The 16879-nt window shown below is 40.7% G+C and overlaps 1 protein-coding gene and 1 long non-coding RNA gene across 8 annotated transcripts in view; one reads left to right on the top strand and one right to left on the bottom strand.

Annotated features, from left to right (window-relative positions):
• Positions 1-16879, top strand: part of ncam1a (neural cell adhesion molecule 1a) — a 311353-nt gene that overhangs the window by 181027 nt on the left and 113447 nt on the right. The window lies entirely within an intron of this gene.
• On the bottom strand, positions 8709-10404 carry LOC129450485 (uncharacterized). The gene is made up of 2 exons (XR_008646351.2): positions 9718-10404; positions 8709-8921 (listed from the first exon to the last, which is right to left on the bottom strand). It is a non-coding gene; the product is annotated as an uncharacterized lncRNA (long non-coding RNA).

Raw genomic sequence — 16879 nt, forward strand, 5'->3', positions numbered from 1 at the left:
AGTTTTTATTTGCAGGAGAGATGCTCTCAAACAGCGTTCTCAATCCAGACAGTTGTTTGTTCTTTTTTGAAACCTGTTGCGTTAGCTCGGCAAACTGAGGCTAGGAGACCAGATACATGTTGTTAAATCTCTACACTAGGTTTTTAAAGTGATACTGAAAGCAGGGAATTGGCCTAGATGAGCTGATCTCTGAAGGAGGAGTTTTCTGCTTCATCTGGCTCGGCATGACACAAATGATGAGCTCTTTTGTAGCTCGTTCAGAGCATTGCAGTTGTGCTGTATTTGTGGAGATCAAACGTTTCTCTGACAGGGCCATTTTCTAGCTACCCAGATTTTTTGGCATTGGTTCCTCTCAAAATAAATTTAAGATAGACTGGCAAAGCGCTGTTAATGGGGACTTGGATGATCGACAAGGTTGCGTGAGTTGCCGGCAAGCATGCAAAAGCTTGTTTTAGTAGGATGACCAGTCACTTGAATTTTTTCTCGTCATCCACCATAGCACCTGGTCTCAATGACTTTCAACAGCAAGTCAATTAACTGTAATTACAGCCTGTGGCTAAAGGACTGATGGTAAGAGGCATGGATCAGGTCGATCTACAGACACATACTGAGCCCTGAGACATAATCTACTTCCCAGTAGAGGTTTTTATGGAGTCTTCTGTTTTGAAGATACAAAAGGTTTAAAACTCCATAAAGATAAGATTTTAGGCCCTGTCCCAAATGGCACACTCCGGACTTGTGGACCTCCTCAGAGTGATAACATCATGTAGTGCAGACCTTAGTGATGCGAGTCCACAAGGGCGCACTGGGGTCGTATTTTGGGACAGACTCGAGCGTCATGCCGGAAATAGGAAGAGAAGTTGCCCATCAGTGTGAACTTCTCCCTTCCGTCATCTGACTGGTCTGATTGCTCTTTTGCAAGGAAAAGTGCGTGAAGCCTGCTGCAGTGTGGGCTTTGCCAAAGATTTCATCAAGGGGGCGCTGATGAGCATAAAAATGACAGATGGGACACCCTACGGACTCGTAGACTAAGCGAAAACGCGCAATTTAAGGCCATGAGATTGAAAGTCCACATGAAGGGCACCATTTGGGACAGGGCCTAACATTGTACTGTGTCCTTAAAGGAAAATAGGAAGAGGCAGGGTTGTGATATTCTCTTAGCACTTTTATTGACATAGGTCCATATGGTACATACTGTATGGTACATAAATGCTCCATTAACCGTGATGGATCCAACTATGACTATGCTAAAACATGCTTTGGTGAGCACAGCAAATATATGACGTCATCAAGGAGTGGGCTATTATGCGTAAGACCCCATTTCACGTGGTGGTGTGCACGGCATTTTTTCATACTTTCTGCTTGGCTCCACATATAGAAATAACCAACCGGACCGCATATTCGTTATCCATTATTCACCCACAGCCCTTGGCAAATGTATCACCACAAATAAACCGGTTTGTGGGAAACACTAAATAGATTTAACAGGTGTTATTATAACAAGCATACATTGTGGGCATTTAACATTCTTGTGACATTATTAAAACCTTGAGATTGGAGACCATTGGAAATGTACTTGTGAAGACAACACATACGATTAAATGGCAGTAAGAAAAAATAAGAACGATAAATGATAAAAACAAATGAATATAAAAAATGTGTAAAAATTAACACAAATGTAACACAAATGTTAAAAAAAATACTCTTAAGTCACACTAACATGCACTCACACATAGGTTGCTTTTAACACTTTCCCGCCATTGACAGGTTAACTTGTCAATTAAAAGAAAATGCTTTCCTGCCAATGACAAGTTTTTCCGGCAATCCGTATTTCCGCTATTATCCACTATTTTTCCGACCTTACCCAACTAATACAATCTGGAAGTATCGCCCTAAGGCAAACAGCTGTATGTCAGTGTAAGTTTTGAGGATTGTTCTGAATGTGATCTCTATCAAAGGTCCTGGGTGAAGTAAGGAATAAATGACTCCGGGCCATTGAATTATTGAAAAATAATGCACACCCGAGGTGTAACGACCACTCCGCTTCGAGAAAACACTTCCCTGCCAATTACAAGTTTTTCCGGCAATTCGTATTTCCGCTATTATCCACCAGGTGGTGACCTTACCCAACTTATAAAATCCGGAAGTATCGCCATTGGGCAAACAGCTGTATGTCCATGTCCGGGGTGGCAGTGGTTGAGTGGTTCATGTAGGTTACAAATTGGAAGGTTGGTGGTTCAAGCCCCGGCTCCACCTGACCAAGTGTCGAGGTGTCCTTGAGCAAGACACCTAACCCCAGCTGCTCCCAACGAGCTAGATGGCGCCTTGCATGGCTGACACCACCGTCGGTGTATGAATGTGTGAGTGAATGGGTGAATGTGAGGCAATATGTAAAGAGCTTTGGATGGCCATTGGTCTATGAAAGCGCTATATAAATGCAGTCCATTTGCAGTCCATGTAAGTTTTGAGGATTGCTCTGAATGTGATCTCTATCAAAAGTCCTGGGGTGAAGTAAGGAATAATTGACTCGGGCCGTTGAATTATTGAAAAATAATGCACACCCGAGGTGTAATGGCCACTCCGCTTCGAGAAAACACTTCCCTGCCAATGACAAGTTTTTCCCGCAATTCGTATTTCCGCTATTATCCACCAGGTGGTGACCTTACCCGACTTATAAAATCCAGAAGTATCGCCATTGGGCAAACAGCTGTATGTCCATGTCCGGGGCGGCAGTGGTTGAGTGGTTCATGTAGGTTACAAATCGGAAGGTTGGTGGTTCAAGCCCCGGCTCCACCTGACCAAGTGTCGAGGTGTCCTTGAGCAAGACACCTAACCCCAGCTGCTCCCGACGAGCTAGATTGCGCCTTGCATGGCTGACACCACCGTCGGTGTATGAATGTGTGAGTGAATGGGTGAATGTGAGGCATTATGTAAAGCGCTTTGGATGGCCATTGGTCTATGAAAACGCTATATAAATGCAGTCCATTTGCAGTCCATGTAAGTTTTGAGGATTGCTCTGAATGTGATCTCTATCAAAAGTCCTTTACACATGAAGGTAGGATGAAATATTTTTTAAATCAGAGGTCTGTTCTTTCATTTTATATGATATATTGTATGTTTATATATTTAAAAAAGAACATTTTCTGTTTGAAAGAACGCTGAAAGAGTTAAAGGCGGAGTCCACGATGTTTGAAAAACGGTTTGGAGAAGGAGACGGGCCGACTACCAAAACACACTTATAGCCAATCAAATCAAATCAAATGCCGGTTTGCGTATGTGTGGGGCGGGTCTATCAACAGAAGGTCCAGATTCTATTGGGGTAGGGGCGTGTTTGTTTAGGTGATTTCAAATATCAACATTGGCTTTCAAACATCATGGACTCCGCCTTTAAGAAACTCAGATCCTGTGATCTTTCAATTGCTTTGGTCATCTACTGCAATACATCAGCTTCACTGCCATATTGACAAAAGCAAAACATTTCCCAGAAATGTTGACGTACAATACAGCAGTCAATGCGCCATCTATGTTTGTCTGTGGTCATTGATATTTGTGCACTCCAGTCAGAGACTGATCTCCGTCTCTCTGATGTTTAGTCACCCTGATTATCTGCATTATGTACAATTAGTATCCAGCAGGCAAAGCCCAAGGTCTCTGTGATGGCAGTTGGCCTCTTAAGTTTTACGCTGACACTGCAAAACCGTGGGGCATCTACTCCATTAAAGGAAATAACGTACATAAATGAAATGAATTTGTTTTTGGCAGGGGAACATTCAAGTCATTTGAATTTGTGTTAGTCACACATCGTGGCGGCCTCTGAGCGACTGGCCTCATTTATCATCTAGAAGACGTGCCTGTTTTAAGAAAACTTTTCGCATCAGTTTTATTATGATGTGCAAGGCAGTGGCCATTCATTGTAATAGCATATGTTTGCTGATGCTAATTTATGCATACTAACTAATGTGATACTAACAGATCATTTCTAATTGTCTGGATGGTAAACATTGGTTGTGAAATTCTTATTTGCTGCCTTTAGTGTTAGGGCCAGTTTAGCTGGTTAACTAAAGTAGATGGTTGCATAGTCTAACTACAGTAGATTATTACAGATCACATTAAATCAATGACATTACTTTCTTGTTGCTCAACTGGTAAAGTACAATTTTAGCAATGCAAAGTATACCCTAGAAATGCAATTGTTAAAGTCCAGGGTCTTTAAATACAAAGCTTGCATGCACTATAAGTCATATTGGATAAACGTAGGAATCCACTTTATATAATTTGAATATAAAAATATAATTTGTTACCTAGTTGCAGTTTAAAGCCAGGATTTCAGTAAGTGTTTTCATTGAAAGGCTCATAAGCATCACAAAGTTGATCCTGCAAGACAGTGGCTTCTGGGGCTTTATCTCAAGTTCACTGCTCTGTGGTCCTTGAGGTGAACATTTTGCTTTTGTACAGTCACACTCTTTGGTCACAGCTTTGCTGTTTGCTAGACCTCTGGCAGAGCAAGTACGTTTACACAGGCTTCTGTGGAGAGGCTTGGCAATCCCTGTTTTTCAGATCTCTGCAGTTTTATTTATGCTGGCCTCTGGTGTAGTTGTGTTTGATCTTGGGATAAACAGGGAATGTCTCTTCCAAAAAGAAGAGAGGGATTGATATCTAAGGATCAACATGTTTTCCTCTAAGACTTGAGTGTAGAAACCTCAGGTGTGGATTATGCAACTTGTTTTGTCAACTTGGCTTTTCTTTTGAGTGTGTACATGTATACATATGTTGGATTTGGGCGTTTTTTGTGTGTATTTATCCCTGTTTATCCATTTAGCCTATTAATTCTATTGAATTGGCATGATAATCCTTTCTGTCAACACTTTTTGCTTTACTTTTCAAAGTAAACCATGACATTGCAAAGTAATTAATTGCAGAAGGTTTGCTTTTTTTCAGTTGTCTCCCGTACCCCTTTAATGTCCATTAATGGATGCTCATCTGTTGTTTCTCTGTAGTGATTTGCCTTGATTTCTCTGTAATTGTACAGACCTCTGTACAGCATTGTACTACCAACACCAAGGTCATGGGAACCCTAGGGAATGCAAATGTATTACGTACCTTGAATGCAATGGATAAAGGCATCTTTCAAATGCATGTAAATAAGTATGTCAATAGCCTCTTTTACACAGTTATTTCGGTAAATTTACCAGAATGACCAGTAAATACAAAAATGTGCTGTTCACACATGCCCTGGCGTTTTGGCTTTTTACCAGTGTTGCTTGCGTTTTCAAAATATGTGTTTGTTGCATCATGTGAACCATGTGCTTCACGTGTTTTGTCCAAATAAGTACCTGCTGCACACGTGTCAAAACCGTTTATGAAAAAAGAGACGCTCACGTTCACAAAATACACGCAAGACACTCCCTTAACACTAAACTCTGATTACACATGAGATTATGTGAGTATTTGGCAAACGCGAGCGTTTTTTTATCATAAACCCTTTAGACGCATCTGCAGCAGGCACTTATTTTGGCAAGACACGTGATGCACATTGGATCACTCGACGCGCCAAACACATATTTTGACAAAAGGAACCACACACATGACGGGCTAAAAAAAGAAGTCATCGACTGCAACTGCTTTTTACCAGTAAGACATCATTCACACATCAGCACCAAATTACAGGTAAACTCAGAGAGAAAGTGGGTGTTACCGTACGGTGAGCTCATTGTTGAATTTGTAATCAATGGTGGGTTATGACTTCATATTCACGGCCCGTATTTTGTTAACTTTGGCAAACGCTGACAGTCGTGCAGCAGCGTGTGATGAAACATTGTATAAAGTGTCTTCAAATGGAACCGATTCGCAACCTGCATCTTGAACAGCAGTAATATTTACACATTAGGCTCCACAGATTCTGCAAATACTGTAGATGGTAAGCTGTTTTAAAAGACAAGTTCAGTATTTTACACTTAAAGCCCTGTTTTCAGATTGTTTATGATGAAATAGAACGGTTTTGACTGAAATTTTGACATGCTGGCCCGAGAATTTTCAGGTGTTTGTTGTATCACCTCCCACCTCTACAATGGCTGCATAGGTGCACGGGAACAATTCTTCGTAAAATGCATTAAACTTTCGTTTACAAAGACGTGAAACTCACCGAGTGGTCAGGGGTGTTCACTGATATGCTCACACAAAAATCGCTGCAAAATACGCTTTCCAACAGGTTTTATCGTAGTTTTTGTCCAACTCCATTGACTTGTATTAGATGTGCTGTGAGGTATGGTATTACTCCGCGCCGGGAACTTTGTTTCTATTCTTGCGATTGGCAAAGGCAGATTATCGCCACCACCTGGGCTGGAGTGTCTATTATTCAAGCTCTCAACGGAAGAATATAGGGGTGTGAGGCGTTTGGAAAAACAGGTCCACAAGTTTACAACGAATGCTAAAACACCTGTTGGAAAGCAACTTTTGCAGTGATTTTTGTGTGAGCATATCAGTGAACACCCCTGACCACTCGGTGAGTTTCACGTCTTTGTAAATGAAAGTTTAATGCATTTTAGGAAGGATTGTTCCAGTGCACCTATGTAGCCATTGTAGAGGTGGGGGCTGATACAACAAACACCCGAAAATTCTCGGGCCAGCATCATATGTCCAAATTTCAGGCAAAACTGTTCTATTTCATCATAAACAATCTGAAAACAGGGCTTTAAGGGTAAAATACCGAACTTGTCCTTTAAACAGCTTTGGTGAAGATATGTGGACGTTAATTTCAGGTGTGCTCGACTTTGAGCCGCATGAATGTGCTGAAAAACGTCGGCAAACGTTTATTATTGTTCTCCGTTTGCACATACCGCTAACCAGTAAATTACTGTGTGTAAAACGGACTACTGGTTTGCTTTCGATGTTTCACACTGCTGCAGGTCTCAAATCACCTTCCTATACCATATCAACCCATTCTCACTCCCCAGGCATCAAAATCTGAAGCATGTTTAAATGCCTTCAGCGGGAAGGGTGCCCCTACAGTATGCGTCACTATATCAACGAAATGGGAACTCCGTTGCTTTCATGCTAATCCCTCAGCGTCGGATATAGACGGACATGTTATGCAACGTCAACGTATGCGATGATCGGCAGGATCATGCCACTTTTGGACGTTAAACTACAAAATTTTTGTTCCAGATTTTTTACCATTGTCGCTTGGAGTTGGGGTTAGAACAACTTTCTGTTACATAAAATTACATATTAACCCAAACCCAACTCTAACCCCAACCCCAAGAGACAATGGTTTAAAAATCATAACACAAAAAGTATAAACCAATACTTAAACTGACATCCAACCCTGAATGCTAACCCCAAGCGACAATGGTTTAAAAATAGGAAAAAATTATTAGTTACCGTCCAGAAGCGGCATGATCCTGCCGATTGTCGCATACGTTGACGTCGCATAACGTGACGGCATCACCTTATGGGATGCCCTTTCGTCTATATCCGACGCTGATGGATTAGCATGAAAGCAACAGAGTTCCCATTTCATTGATATAGTGACGCATAGGGGCTACCTTGACGTCTTCATACTGACGTTAAAGAATTTTGATGCCTTGGGGATTGAGAATCTGTTGACCATATAGCACACAAGTTATAGTCATATAAAACCATAAAATATATAGATATTCAAAGCTCTGAAAAGAATCTGGATGGTGAAAAAATATACCACAGTTAGTTTGTAGCTGCTTTGAGAAGAACAATGTTGTCGTTCATAGTTTTTGCTCTTTGTAAGTTGGGGTACGTGGTGCAAAACCGATCCTCAAAACCTTCAAAACTCAAATCTGCCCTAAATTTCTAGAAAGTAGGAGTTTGTTTCAAGTCACTCCTGTCCTCCATTTCTCTGGATCACAGGGTTTTAAAATAGAAACTTACAGCAACTCATCCATCTGTTCTTACAATATGCTGCAGTGTAACCTTGAGAAAATCTCGAATCTGTTGTCTATGCCTCTTTTCCCTAAGCTGTTATTACTTTTTGTAGTTATTACTTTTTGTAATTTTGCAAGAGCCAGTTATGCCTTAAAGTGTGAATAGAGTAAAAGCTCTCGGGTTAATAGGAGTTTATGTGTGTGTAAAACAGCGTGACTCTTTCAACAGCTTGTTCGGGGCTTATTGTTAAGGATTTATTTTCTGCTGGCCTGGTCAGTGACATACTGAATTTAACCCTCTGGGGTCCGACCATTTTGGGACACTGTCAGAGGTTCTGACATGCTCTTACATTTGGTCTTTTTTCAGTTGCTTTAAAACATAATAATGGCAAGTGTCTCATACCACTGTGTTCAGCACAAACTGGGCTAAAATATTATATGAGCTACATGTATGTACATGTTTGTATTTTTGAGAGAAAAAGGTTTATGCGTGGTTTTTAAAAAAGCTAAAATTTTAAGTCACTGATATAAGTCCACAAAACCCATACTAAACATGTTTTAACAAGACTTTCCTAAACAGAATCTAGTAGTCTAGAGTTTTTTCTTTAAAATGATGTGAAAATCATCCTGCCTACTCATTCCCATAAACCAGTATATTGATTTAGAAATTGTGAGACACTTTTTGTTTAGAGGGGCCGTATGCGAGAAGGATTGATTGACAGCTAGCAAACAAAGGCTCGCATAATGAGCTGCATAATGATCTGCATAATGAGGAAGGAGGGAACTACAGTAAAGAATGTGAGGACAAATGAACATGTTTGTTTGAGGTTTATTAAGAAGTTAACAATATAATCAAAATAGAAATGAAGGTCAGTAGGACCCTATTCAAAAACTTAACTTTTATAAGAAACTGATAAACAACAGAGCTGTAAACTTCATGTGGCTCATGTTACCATACAACTTTATGTCCAAAGAGTGTGAATATGTTTTTCCACTTCATAGTTTACTGATGAGAGGGATGCAGACCTGTAAGAGAGTTATGAACAGCTGTTAGCATAAATTGTCCACAGAAATACCCTTACATACATAACTGATGGGTAAATGATAGCACTTGTAACGGTGGTCGCCTAAACTCAATATACTCAATATACTGTATAAAAAAACTTGGCCTAGGCGGGTTTCGAACCCGGGTCTACCACGTGGCGGCCTAACGCACTACCACTGCGCCACCATTTGGTCACGTGATTAATGTCTCTCACACACCTAGGTAGAATTGCCAAGGTAAATTTATAATAAAAAAAAAGGCGAGTCTCCGTGTAAACAACGCGGAGCTCATAATAAAACGGTGTCGCGTGTAAAACGCAATGTATGGAATGCGTTGCATGTAAACAATATCATATTACAGCAGACCCCCCCCAGTGCAGAATTACTCAAGTTGCCATGAAGGATACGAAAGTGTCTACTGTAACTACAGCATGTAACAATGAAATCCGCCATTACGTGACCACGCGTCCTCGTTTGTAAATAAGCATGTAACTTAAACATGGAATCTTACAGCACACACTTAAAAGACACAGCAGTGCAGCATTACTCAAAGTTGCCATGAAGGATACGAAAGTGAATAACTGTGTCTAACACTGTACAGCAAACAATGAAATCCGCCATTAACTTACGTGATCACGCGTAAGTTACTCGTTTGTAAACAATGCGAACGTTTTTCAATCCGAGGCGTGCAGTCTGTTGAGGTTGCTTATGTAGGCTGAACTGCACAAGCCATAACATATTACATGATAGCAAATATAAATGAAGACAAATGACTTACAGTTTCTTCAGGAATATATCCTTCTCCATTGCGTCTTCCATTGTTCTTCTTAGGTAACGTTAAAGATAAACGCTTCTCTTCCTCAATGTCCAGACATAAATGAAGATATTCCTCACGTGTGTGTATAAAGTTTATAATCCAAACATGCGCTAAAGTCTTTAAATCTTATCAAACATTACGCTTTGCTGGTTTGAACAGCTCGTCTCTTCATTACCATGTCAACAGCGTGTGGGCGTGACCGCATTATAGATAATGAGCTCAGCCAGGAAAAACGGTACTCTCTTTACTTCAATGCAGATTATATAAACAGGAAATATTTGTTTTTGATAATAATTAGCTTGTTTAAAAGTAGACATTTCAGGCTTTCTTTGGATATGTGTATTATGTTTGTGTGACGAGTATTCGCAGAGTTTCAACTAATTTTTGTAACGTGATTTGAGAGACAGCTGGCGGAGACAGAAATGTCTGAATGAGCACCCTGTTTATTTTCTTTATTTGACAAAAACACAAAGATCTGTTGTTATTGTGAATGTACACTAATTTAAGAGGACCCTTCAGAGTTTCAAATGATGTCAAACACGTAAGTGTTTGATTATTAATGATGGAGTATTTTAAGTTGATTCTGCTATGATAAGGAGAAAACACGTCAAAACGCGTCCCCGCGTTTTTGGACCCCTGGGGGTTAAATCATCGAAATTCGACAACCATGTTCAACGCATTAAAAAAAAGCATAAAAAGTTTGTGAGGTGTAAAAACACGTTCCTGATTAATGACTGTAAGATGTAGTGACAACTGGCCCCAAACTCTCACACTGGCCCAGTGCCAATGGGTCTTCCTTAATGTTTAGCACTGTTGTTAAGCTTTTAAGTTTATGCAAAATCGATGCATACCCTACCCAAATACTAGAGTTAGAACATTCAGTGCATTCATTCGGCGTGTAATGAGGCCAGCTAACAACAAACCCAACTTTCCCTCACCCTGAATGCCCCGTCCTGGCATCTGCTGGAAAATGTCCACCTAGTGGGTTGCCCAGAACTTATTGTTTCCATGGTAACCTGCCAGTATGGTGCATGAAGTTTCCGGAGTTCAATGTTGACATCCCACCCTGGAGATGTTTTACTCTTCATTAGTTAATTGGATAAGAAGGAGATTATAAAGCTGAACCAGTTGTTTCTCTATAATGGGGTCTCATTTATTGCCAGCCTCAAATGAAACATGCTGCCCTACAGTTGAACACAACAATGCTTGCTCCTAAATGATCAGTAAACTCAAAAATCATGTATGCATGTACTGTCATCTTTATTCACAATTTATTTTAAGATTCCTAGAATCTCAAGCTGATTTTATGTTAGTGAAATATTACTCTGCAGCCTGGATACAGCCTGGCTTTTGTGTAGTGCATTACTGCAGGCAAGAAATGCCTGTGGCAAGCTTCATCTGATATGGTTGAACGGTTAATTATGATTATGTAGCCGTCACAGTGATTGGTGTGTTTAAATAACATAAGCTATGGGATGTGCCAAGGCTAAAATGGACACTTAAAAGGCGTCTACTCGTAATTTATTAAGATTGCCAATTCATTAATCACTGACAATGTAAAAGTTAGAGCTGTATTGGATGCGGGTTCAGAAACTTGGTGTGCAAGATTCTTGGCGAATCTTCAACGTGGAAGTACATCAGACACCTGTCAGATAAAAACATGTTTTCACGAAATCAGTCGGGTTGTAACTCAAAAACACGCTGTGCACCCACATTGTGTGGATATGAATGTGTGTTTGAGTTATCCTCAAATCTGCTGAAATGCAATGACACCAGCAGTGTTTGCTCCAATTTTTTCATCTAACTGTCATAGCCCCAGCTGACGTGGCATTTCAAAGCACCTTATCCCTGCCATAGGACAGTAAAAATAAACTCGCTGTCAGGAAAGTTTGTCTGCGGGAGAATCTTTTCATTATGGCCCAAAAAGATTTAGGCTCTCTTTGAGTTGACGCACACATCAACGTATGGACGGAAAATCTCATCAAAGTCTTTGCGACGCCTCGCTGATTTGCAGACACTTTTGCGTGTTTTGCCAACATCAGCATCTCTTGCTCCATTGCATAAGGATTAATACACCATCATGCCCGTCTGATGGCATCTTTTGGCAGAGGTTTAAGATGAATTACTGCAGCTGTGTATTTGCATGAATATGGTGTGGAGAGGATGCTGCTTTGTGTCAGATGTAAACATGCTGATCGGCGACACATCACTGATCCCGGGAAAATGAAGAGCTGCTTTCATTAGCCGTCAAATGTTAATACATACGTTTCATATAGAAAACCTGACATCTAATACATGTTGGATGATACGAGCAAAATATGTATATATGGGTGATTCTCACGAAAACTTGATTTTCAAGCATGAAAATGTAAAAATTGCTTAAATTTACTTTTTTTCCCATCAGACATTGAAAAACAAAGTCTGGAGTAAATGGGAACATTAATTTAAAAACTTTTACTTATCATTTAACACTTTTTGTAACATAATTTTAAAAATTTGTCCTAAAAAATCTCATTACCGCAACAGTCATAAAACATCAACACTGACATATTTTCAAAATGACATGACAAACCTGAAAGAACATAATTTGGAGATTCTCCACATGCATTTAAAATCAAAGTATCATGCTTCTATTAATTAAATTAACATTTAATAAGCATCTGTTGCGGTAATTATAATCAAAATGTCGTGTAAGCATTCTGACAAGACAATATTTCAAATTAACTGTAAAAAAATGATCTTACCTGGTAGCCATCTTGAAGTAACTGGTCCATGTGCTTGGTCACTCAAAATCAAACTTTATTAAAAGTCTGTATGTGTGCTTAAACTGTTCTCAAAAAGTGTTGCGGAGGATGAGAACATCAGGCATGGACACATCATTTTCGTAATTTGTCTTCATTATTATTATACATGAATATTAAGTAAATATTCTTTCTGTCATCTAAAGTAGTCTAGCAAAACATCCATTTTTTTCTTAATATTTTTGTGTTATTTTAATTAAATTACAACATAACGCATGTTCAAACACAGCCGGACACATTGCGGTAATGAGAATTTCAGCAGAAAATGAGATAAAATTTACAAATATAAATTCTTATGTTGAAATCACACATTGTGCAAGGTAGAACACAGTATTGTGTTAATTCTGATGCTTTTTAATGTTACTATATTACACATTTTAAAGCTAAAATCATTAGTGCCGTGGTGTTTCAATGGTTTCGTGAGAATCACCCATATATATATTTACACTCTCAGAGTCGAAGGAAAATAGCATGTGTAATGTATAATATATATATATTCCTCATTTGAAAGATACATTTTTAAAAGAACTAGCCCTAGATATTATACGAACATCAGGTTTGTGTCAGGGTTTTGTGTTGCATTTAGTTCTGTTCATTGTTAATCATCATGTTTAGTTAGTTTGTTATCTCATTTCATCATTATTAGTCTCACCTGTTTGATTATTAGTTAAGTTTTTACACCTGTGTTTAATTAGTTTGCTCACCCTTTATATTCTGCCCTCATGTGTCTTTCCCTGGTCAGTTGTTGAATGTGCATGTGTGTTTGAAGCTGTTCCTCGTCATCGTTGTGTATTGAATAAAGTTCCAGAGTATATATATATATATAGAATCCTGTTTCCTAGTTATCATTTGTATTAGTAGAGTTAGAGTACGTGACAGAACGACTGACCATAAAAGTTTAACGTGGCGTTTAGTGTTTCCCCTCCTGTTTCCAGAGTTTTTTTTGTTTTCCGTAATCACAGTTTCGTTTTTAGTTTATTCTCGTTATGGATCTTCCCCCTTCAGTTAAAATCCAAATTCTGGACCAGGAGGATCGCCCGTTGGAAATTCACATCAAGGACTTTCTAGACCTGGCGTGCCTTACCAACTTCACCGATCATGCGCTCTGTGTTTTTCTGAAAACCAGCTTAAACGATCGATCATGGGCACGTCTTCCAACGGGCGGTCCAGAGAACAACTTCGCCGCTTATGTGGAGTGGGTGCTGTTCCACAACAACTCCCCATTCACCGTCGGCCCCGCCGATGGGGAGTTTGCAGCCAGCCCCACTTCACCCCCAGAGACCGACACGCCAACACCCTCCACGGACCTCGAGCCCACTGCGGGCGGAGAACCCGGCAACGCGACCAGTGAGCCAGAGCGAACCCCTGAGCCCAGCGTCGCTGAGATCCCGGATCCCTCCCCCGACCAGGTGCGAGAGCCGAGTTGTCTGGGATTCGCCGCGGGAGCTGCTGAGGATGTTGAGGAAGACATCCACCTCCACGCTGCTGAGGGTGAGCATATTACGTCTCTTGGGGAATTTTTTTCGGACTGTGCTATGGACCTTTCTTCGTCAGCTCCGCTGGTTCCGTCCAGCTCCTCCTCGTCACAGTTGGACCCGCCCAACCTCCCACTCCCGCCTCCTCTGCCTACCTCAGCCAGTCTGAAGCACCTGCAGCCATCACAGCGACACGCCCCTGCTCATCCTCAGCGCGTCAGTGCCGCTGGTTCGATTGATCCGTGGCGTGCCTCTCTGCCAGCTGCTTTCGGGGAGCTCTCCAGTTCTCCGCCTCCGCTCCCTGAGACCAAGAGGTCGCCTCATCCCGTCGGACCAGTGGCATCACTTCAGGTCTCTCCTCCCTCCCTTTCGTCGGCTCCCGTCTCTACAGCGACGTCACCAGGCATCGTCACCACTCCGGCTCCGCCCTGGTCGGTCGTCGTCCCGTCCTCGCCTCCGGGTTTTCCTCGCTCCCCAAGTGTCCCTCACTCCATCCTTCCAGCTCGTTGGGCTCCTCCCTCCTACGGGCATTCACCTTTGGGTTCCTCTGCTCTGGCTCCGCCTCGTAGCTCCGTTCCACCTCCTACATCTCGGTCGGGAGACCCACCAGCTCTGCCCCGCCCCTCCGGTTCCTCGGCTCCCCCTGGGTTCTCTGCTCGCGCGGCTCCACCCTGGATCCTCCAAGTGCCGTCATCGCCGTTGTCCGTCCCCAGGGTGGGTAGTAAGAACAATACTCCACCCTGGCTCCTCCCACCAGCGACTCCACCCTGGGGCTTCATCCCGTTCGGTCTCTGGGGCCTGGTCCAGACCCTTTCCTAATCCCTCCTTCATTTTTGGACATTTTTGTTTTAGACTCCCTCCCTCCCTCCACTTCGATGTTGTTTTAGTTACGGCGCGGGACGCGCCTTGGGAGGGGGGGGCGTACTGTCAGGGTTTTGTGTTGCATTTAGTTCTGTTCATTGTTAATCATCATGTTTAGTTAGTTTGTTATCTCATTTCATCATTATTAGTCTCACCTGTTTGATTATTAGTTAAGTTTTTACACCTGTGTTTAATTAGTTTGCTCACCCTTTATATTCTGCCCTCATGTGTCTTTCCCTGGTCAGTTGTTGAATGTGCATGTGTGTTTGAAGCTGTTCCTCGTCATCGTTGTGTATTGAATAAAGTTCCAGAGTATATATATATAGAATCCTGTTTCCTAGTTATCATTTGTATTAGTAGAGTTAGAGTACGTGACAGTTTGTATGTTATGAGCATATTGAAATGTACAGCTTGAAAACTGAAACTGTTTTGTTTTGGCATGTTATTGTGTTATATTACCCAGACTTTACCAATGCCAATATTGTTGCTAGGATAAATGCTGATGTATTCATTAAGAATAAAGATTAAGAGTTAAAGGACATGGTGTGCATAGCGTATTCTAGAGCAACATGCTGGGAGGAAAGCAAACGGCCACCTAAGGCAGGGCTGTTTCGGATTTATTTTGTAATTAGGCTTATCGATTTGCCATCCTATTGTGTTTTACGTGTTTATTTATCTCCTGTGAGCTCTCAGCGAGGATAGAGCTCTGCACTTTTGTTGTATTGATACTTACTAACCAGAAAGTCCAAACATTTGGCTTCATTAAATATACAGCATCTAGACTCCATTACCGAGTCAATGTAGCTCAAATAATAATATCTTTATTCGAATAATAATCATTTCTCATGGTCTGCTTTTATTTGTATTTGTTTTGGTGATCAAGGCACACCTGTGTTGTCTAAGTAAACATTTGGTTACTTTTTTGTCAGACTTAAGTACGACAGCAAACAATTGGCCTATTCACCCTTGTAAGTTATTGGAGAGTTTATGGCTGTTTATGAAACATATATTTCAGAGTTACGAGTATTACTTGGATTAAATGTACATGGAGATGTTTCAAACTCAGGGATTAAGTTATATTGCTGGCTGTCTGGATGTGCTTTTAAGATTTGATTTGGTTTTGGTGGCTTTATTCCTTTCTCGCTTTGTATTAGAGGCCTAAGAACAATGCTTGTGTTTTATGTATGAAAATCCTTTTAGGAAACAAGACACAACCTTCTTACAGTATCATAATGTCAATTTATTTCTGTTCTTGCGCTGCAGGGAGGGAAGGAAAATAATTGAATGTAAAACATTTTGATGTAAGGCTGGTATGCGGTGTGAAGCGTGTGAATGGGGTGCCAAAAAAACCGTTGAAAGCATTTTTCATTCACAAAAGAATTTTTATTTTTAACAAATGGTCTGTGAAAGACATTGCTTAACCTTTAAAAAAAAATATTATAAACCTTAGGAGGTAATAAAAATATACTTTATAGCTTGCAGTTTTCTAACATACAGTTAAGGAATTAGTTACCTCTTCCCCTTAAATGGGAGTAAAGCTACTGTAGAAGTATCCACTTGTTTCTTGACGTAAATATGCGCCGCCATCTTTGAGCTTTCCTGTTTATGACTTCTGGTGAGCCACTAAAGCAAATGTTAGTCTATTGCGAAGGACACAAGTGTGCCGTTTTGATTGGCTGTTTAATGTTTATTATGAAATCCAGGCAGTTAGGGGTTGCTATAGACCGTTTCAGCAGTAACAACATAAACAAGCAGCTGTCGTGGTCCGCACGTAACTTCCGGTAAACTCTGCTAAGAATAAATAACAACAAAGTTCTTTAAACGTAGTTTATTTATATAACAAGCAAAAAAACAACACACAGATTACCTAGGAAACCAAAACATTTCTTATTTTCAACGAGGCATTTCTTCAAGAGATCAGTTTAGCAACTAGTCAGACCAATAAACAAACGAAACCGGAAGTAAAGTTCGGATCCAGACGTGTAT

The sequence above is a fragment of the Misgurnus anguillicaudatus genome, chromosome 9, assembly GCF_027580225.2.
Source record: "Misgurnus anguillicaudatus chromosome 9, ASM2758022v2, whole genome shotgun sequence".
Taxonomy (NCBI): Eukaryota; Metazoa; Chordata; class Actinopteri; order Cypriniformes; family Cobitidae; genus Misgurnus; species Misgurnus anguillicaudatus.